The sequence below is a fragment of the Penaeus monodon genome, chromosome 38, assembly GCF_015228065.2.
Source record: "Penaeus monodon isolate SGIC_2016 chromosome 38, NSTDA_Pmon_1, whole genome shotgun sequence".
NCBI classification, from domain to species: Eukaryota; Metazoa; Arthropoda; class Malacostraca; order Decapoda; family Penaeidae; genus Penaeus; species Penaeus monodon.
The window spans coordinates 27,645,461-27,652,960 of record NC_051423.1 but is presented as its reverse complement, the minus strand read 5'-3'; the positions used below and the strand labels follow the sequence as shown (position 1 = coordinate 27,652,960).

General features: G+C 34.7%; 1 protein-coding gene across 1 annotated transcript in view; it reads right to left on the bottom strand.

Moving 5' to 3' along the window:
- Window positions 1-7,500, bottom strand: part of LOC119596914 (protein FAM43A-like) — a 69,001-nt gene that overhangs the window by 61,129 nt on the left and 372 nt on the right. The gene's annotated exons all lie outside the window — the stretch shown is intronic.

Sequence of the window (7,500 nt, the reverse complement as noted above, 5' to 3'; positions counted from 1 at the left end):
CACCTAAAAAAACTACTTAAACAAAACAAAAACACACTATGAAGGAAAATTATACGCACGCACGCACATACACACGCGCGCGCGGTTCGAGGGACTGTCATTGCTTTAGATTCAACCTTGCCACTGCAATATGGCACACCAGTGGATGTGCATTTTAATGCGGCCAATCACAGCGAAACAACTCGACGTGATCGGCATTCAGTAAACCATTAATACAGTTAAACAGATACGTGAAAGAACAGTTAATATGGTGACTCTTGTTCCAGTTTAGTCCAGAATTCAGCAAAAGAGTTCAAGAGTGACATGGAAGAAGAGTTAATGTGGTGATTATTTGTTTATTCCAGATTCCAGGAAACAACCAATACAGTTAAAGTCACGGGAAAGAACAGTTAATAAGGCGATTCTTGTTCCAGGTTCCAGTTCATAGTTTTTGTGGGTCGCTAACTCTCCAAAAAGTCTTCTGGTGATCACTAAAAGCAGCTTTCTGTGAACACAAACGAAGAGTCATGAGAGCCCTAAAATGTGAAAGATTCTTGCATTTCGTGTCATACTGAATCAATCAATTAATGGAGCTGGCGCCGACGGGGACGCACAGCCGCATTCGCTCTTCGCTTCGAGCCACGGGGTCCCTCATGGCGAGCCGCCAGCCAGCTCCTCGGTTCATCTCTAACTCCTCGCGACAGGTCTGATCGAACTGCCCAAGCCACGGCTTCCTAGGTCGTCCAACATTCCTCCTCCACCCAGGGTTGTCTCGGGAAGAAACAACCTGATGGGCGGGATCATTCAAGGGGAAGCGAGATAGTTGCCCGTAAAGCCTGAGTTGGCGGTCCCGGATTGTGCAAGTAACAGGTCCTATGTCGGTCTCGCGGTGTAACTGTTGGTTGGACACATGGTCTTGCCAACTGTACCCCCCATGATCCAGCGCAGGGACCTGTTACAAAAGGCATCAAGATGCGCCTCCAAGGCACGAGATAGCGTCTAGGCTTCACTTCCAAAAAGCAAAACTAGCAGTATCAGGGTCTTGAAGACATGTAGTCTGGTCCTTCTGCACAGGTACCGGAATTTCCAAATACTTCTGTCGACTGAGTTCGGTGGCATCTGCTGCCAGGCCAATCCGTCTGCGAACTTCGTAGTCTGACAGCCCAGTCATGAACTACACAACTAAGGAATATAAAGCCCTCTGTGACTTCAGTGTCTTCGCCATGTACCGCCTAAACTGGTTCTCCTAGCAGGCCCCCAAAATCCTGGATCTTGGTCTTGGTCCAAGGGCTTTGCCTCATTGCTAAATGCAATGAGGCGAGAGAGTTTCCAGAGACTCATATAGGATAGCAACATAGCCAGCAAAGTTAAGGTCGGTGACCTTGATAATGTCAACAGTGATTTTGTGTTGAAAAGAGTTGGTGCGCGAACACAGCCTTCCCTCACTTCTGAATTAATAAGGAAGAAGTCAGAAGTCCTCGCCACACTTTACGACACTTCCAGTACCAGTATACAGGCTTGCTATTAGTCCAATAATCCTTGTCGGAATTCCCCTAAGTCTCAGAGCCCCATAGCCATTCGCGACCCACCGACTCGAACGCCTTCTTGAGGTCGACGTGGCTGCAAGTCCACGACCAAACTCACGACAGCGTTCCACAGTGACTCGAAATAATGTTAAAGTGTTGTGATGTTGAAAGAAATAACGAAAACAGAGACTGGCGATATTAGAGAACGCTCGAAGAACAGTGAAAACACTCGAGCAAAACTCAGCACTGCAAGCTGAATCGCAACTCTCCTTTTGGTGTTTTACAGTAAGAAAGATTTATTATATATATTCTTATTATATTTCAATTCTTATTTTTTGTCATTTCTTATACATTCTGACAAGTTGTAAATAGATATACATTTTTGTTAAAACTCCTTACTTACCAGCTTAACGTAAGTGACTATGAAAACCATGCACATTGATGGCCATTTGCAACTATATGTACAGTTTCTTGCTGACGTGAGCAGATATAATTTCGCAATTACAAACAAAAACACTTATTATTTACACCATTACGATACCAGATTATTACACATAGTGGTGGTGGTGATGATGATGATGATGATGATGATGATGATGATGATGATGATGATGATGATGATGATGATGATGATGATGATGATGATGATGATGATGATGATGATGATGATGATGATGACGATTATGACGATGGTGATAATGATGATGAGGAGGAGGATGGTATGACAACGACGACGACTATGACGATGGTGGTGGTGATGATGATGATGATAATGACGACGATGACGATGATGGTGATGGTGATGATAAAATGATGATGATAATGATAAGACGACGACCAAAACAGTTATCCTTTTAGTCCACCACCATTATTACCTCCCTCTACTAACATCATTATCATCATCATTACCACCATTTTTCATTATCACTATTCCTACCATCGCCATCAACACAACCACTATTATCACCATTTACTTTATCATTATTATTGCCGCAAACAAAATATACTGACACCTCGCGAAAATGCGCTCCCATCAGGTCATTCCCGTGAGAATATGACCTGCGTTATTTCACTTTGCCTTCAGCTAAGTCACGAAAGAAAGAAAATAATAACAAAGAAACAATGATAATGGCAATGACAGTATTAATGATAATAACGACAGCAGTAACATATCTATAAGAGTTAGAATATTAATAATAACGACAGCAATAACTTATTTATAAGTGACAATTATAACGCCAACATAATAATAACATTGATAATTATAATAACTGCGACTAGATATAAATTATAAAGAAAATTATAATTATAAAATATTACTAATCATGAAAATAATATTAGTAACAACAACAATAATAATGATACTGCTATAGCTACCATTATTACTACTACTACTACTACTAATAATAATAATAATAATTGAATAACAATAATAATAATTATAATTATAATTAAATAACAATAACAATAACAATAATAATAACAACAACGACAACAATAATAATAATAATAACAGTAGTAAATAAACAAATATTAGAGAAAACACTCCCTTTCTTTCACATACGCTAGTACCTCTGCTAATTGCATGCCTATACCACGTTTAGACTCTAAACTTCCGGTTGACAAAGTACTTAATGCACATTCTCTGCAACCCTTTAAAATAGTGAAGTCTGCGCTTAAAATACGATACTAGGCTTAATACCACTATTAACTGTTCCGTTCCAGGATATTTAACCCTAGTTGGCAACTCAGTCCCTCTTTTTTCCCCCTAATGTTTATAACAAATAGGAAACAATTACTGCTCTATCGTTTCGACTCTAGGCATAACATTCAGCTTGTATAGATTCCATATTTTAGCCTTTTATTTATGAATCTAAAAAATGAAAACGGAAACGACTGGTAAGTAATATTACATATTTGTAATCTGCAAAAAGAAAAAATAATACAACAATGATAAGGATAATAATGATGATAATGATAGCATGAACAAATAATAATAATAAGCACAAGTGCTAAAACAATATATAATAAGATGATGATAATGATAAAGATGACGATGATGATGATGATAATGATACTACTACTGATGGAGGTAGTAGTAATAATAATGATAGTAATAATAATGATGACAGTAATAACAATAATGATAGTAATAATAATAGTAATAATAATAATAATAATAATAATAATAATAATAATAATAATAATAATAATAGTAATAATAATAATAATACTTATTGTCATTATGATAATGATAATGATGATGATGATGATAATGATGATGATGATGACAGCAATAGCAAGATGAATAATAGCAATGTCACGGTAAAGAAGTAAACAAGAAAAATAATAATGATAATCACATAAATTATAACAAAATGGTGAACTGCTACCAGGGATTTTCTTATCAAATCTGGGGAAACTTCTAACGCTCAAATCAACGTGTATGTTAATATCGCTATCAAATGCCATTAACAACTTCGTCGATAATACCAGTTGTAATAATAGTCAGACTTAATTTATATGGTAATCTTGAGGAAGATGATGCTAATCAATAATAATAATAATAATAACAACAACAACAACAACAACAACAACAACAACAACAATAATAATAATAACAATAATAATAATAACAGCAGCAATAACCATAACAAAACAACAATGATGATAATAATCATAATCATAATAATAATAATAATAATAATAATAATAATAATAATAATAACAACAATCATCATCATCATCATCATCATTATAATAATAAGAAGAATATTAATGAGGAATAGGAGGGTATAAATGATCGTGATGATGGTGATAACGGCAAAGATAATGATAATGAGGGTGATAAGGCATCACTCCTAAATAGAAAAAAAAACACGCATGGTATGATCTTATCAACACCGACATTAACATCACGATTGCCACTAACGAGGATGTTTAATTGCCGACAATATCGAGCACAGATACGTTACGTTACCCACAATACTGAATGCTGAAGTGCTAATATCAAGTTCAATATGGATTTGATAGCATTAACTAATATTCTGATTGAATTGTAACTATCATTAATGCTAATATCATGTCATTAGTATTGTTTACTAGTAACCGTTATTAATGATTCTTAACATCAATAACATCGAAATAGATAAGGTTCTCAATTGAATTAAAAGGCATCATTGTATGAAAACTATTAATGGTGATGGTGATAACTACTACTACCGTTGCTGCTACAACTACTACTAGTTAGGCTAAGACTAATAATAATAATTATTATTATTATTATTATTAGTAGTAGTAGTAGCAGTAGTATAATTATAATAGTATTAATAACAATAACAATAATAATAATAGTGATAGTGATAGTGATAGTGATGGTGATGGTGATGATGATGATGATGATGATGATGATGATGATGATGATGATGATGATGATGATGATGATGATGATGATGATGATGATGATGATGATGATGATGATGATGATGATGATGATGATGATAACAACAAAAATCATGATGATGATAACAATAACAATAACAGTAAAAGGAATAACAACAAAAATACAATGCTGGTTGCAGCAGCAGTAGTAATTGGAAAATCCTGAACAGACTTATCGTTATCATTTAAAATTACTAATCTTATTATTGTTACCACTATAACTTTTATAATAACACTGGCAGCAATATCAACAATATCAAGAGCAATGGAAGCATAAATACCATATGCTCTCAGTGGCATTGTAATAATAACGATGGTTAAAGATTAAATAATAATAATCATCACCATCATTCTTACACCCACTGTCAGCGTTATTCCTCAAACCATCGTCTACATAAAAAGTTACAATCATCACATCATTGCATAATAATCAACTACACACAATGTGATCTCAAAACACCTTGTACCGGGGACTACCTCCTCTACACAAGATCCTGTTCTCGGGGCATGCGAGCGGTCAAGCAAGCTGTATTCAGATCAAGCAAGTTCAGATCAATTTGTTTATTCTTGCGAGGGGAAAAAATCAACAGATAAAAGGCTAATGGAGACGCTCGGGAATAGTTTAAGGAAGTCGGAGTTAGCTATTTCCATTTAAAATAAAAGTAACGTCACAAAAAGTCAGAAACAGAATATATATAAAATTCAGGCACCAGCCACATACACGAAAACATATAGCCTATCATGTTTACGTACATACTTCTCCGTTCACATAAGCGTACATACAAGTGAACGCGTGTATGTGCATAAGCATGAAAAGAAACACAGACACGATAAGATACGAAATGCAAAATCCGTGACGCTTCGAATAAAAATAGATTCCCCTTCAGATGGTAAGACCCTGAGGAATAATTTTCAGGAGGAAATACCTTTTACACACGATAAAAGGGTGTGGGAGTGGGAGGAAGAGAGACGTGGGTGAAGGAGCGAGAGAAGACGAGGAGGAGGAGGAGTGGGAAAGAGAGATATGAGAGAGAGAGAGAGAGAGAGAGAGAGAGGAGAGAAGAGAGAGAGAGAGAGAGAGAGAGGAGGAAGAGAGAGAGGGAGGGAAAGGGAGAGAGAGAGGGAGGGAGAGAGGAGAGAGGAGAGAGAGAGAGAGAGAGAGAGAGGAGAGAGAGGAGAAGAGAGAGAGGAGAGAGAGGAGAGAGAGAGAGAGAAGAGAGAGAGAGGAGAGAAGGAGAGAGAGAGAGAGAGAAGAGAGAGAGAGAGGAGGAGAGAGAGAGAGAGGAGAGAGAGAAAAACAGAGAGAGAGAAGAGAGAAGAGAGAGAGAAGGAGAGAGAGAGAGAAGGAAGAGAGAGAGAGAGAGAGAAGAGAGAGAGAGGAAGATGAGAGGGAGAGAGAGAAGAGGAGAGAGGAGGAAAGAGAAGAGAAGGAAGAAGAGAGAGAGAGAGAAGAAAGAGAGAGAGATAGAAAAAAGAGAGAGAGAGAAGAAGATGAGAAAGAAGAGAGATGAAGTAGAGAATAGAGAAGATAGAGATAGTAAGAGAATGAAAGAGAGAGAGAGAGAGAGAGAGAGAGAGAGAGAGAGAAAGTACGATGAATAATTAAAGAGTGAAAGAGAGAGGGACGGAAAGCAACCGATGAGATATTTTCACTGCAAAAAACAAACGACAATAATGAAAAGGTGTGTCAGAATGCGCATACATGAACCGTGTAAACGATAAACAAAACGAGAAGTAGCACGCACAGAAAATGTAAAGAGAAAAAGAAATACACACACGCCCATAAATAAATAAATAAATATGTAATATATATATATATATATATATGTATATATATATATATATATATATATATAAATTACATATACGTATACATATACATAAATATATTATATATATATATGTATATACATGTATATAAACACATACACACACACATTATATATATAATATATATATATAATATATATTATATTATATAATATATATATGATTATATATAATATATATATTATATATATATAATTATATATACATATATATATATATATATTTTATATATATTAATATATTATATATATTATATATATATATATATTATATATATGATATATACCTATGTATTATATATATATATATATAATATATATATTTATATATATTATATATATATATATATAGCTACATTATATGATATATAGAATAATATAATATAATATATATATAGTAATATATAGTATAGATAAATAAAATATATAATAGAAATATATAGTAGATAATATATATATTATATATATATATATATTATATTATATACATAAAGCAAGCAAAAAGATATAAATGAAATGAATGAAATGATGAAGTATATAATGTAAGGAAAAAAAAAAAAAGGAGAGAAGAGAGAGAAGAAGAGAGAGAGAGAGAGAGAAGAATGAGAGGGAAAATGAAGAGAGATGAGAGAGAGAGAGAGAGAGAGAGAGAGAGAGAGAGAGAGAGAGAGAGAGAGAGAGAGAGAGAGAGAGAGAGAGAGAGAGAGAGAGAGGGGAGAGAGAGA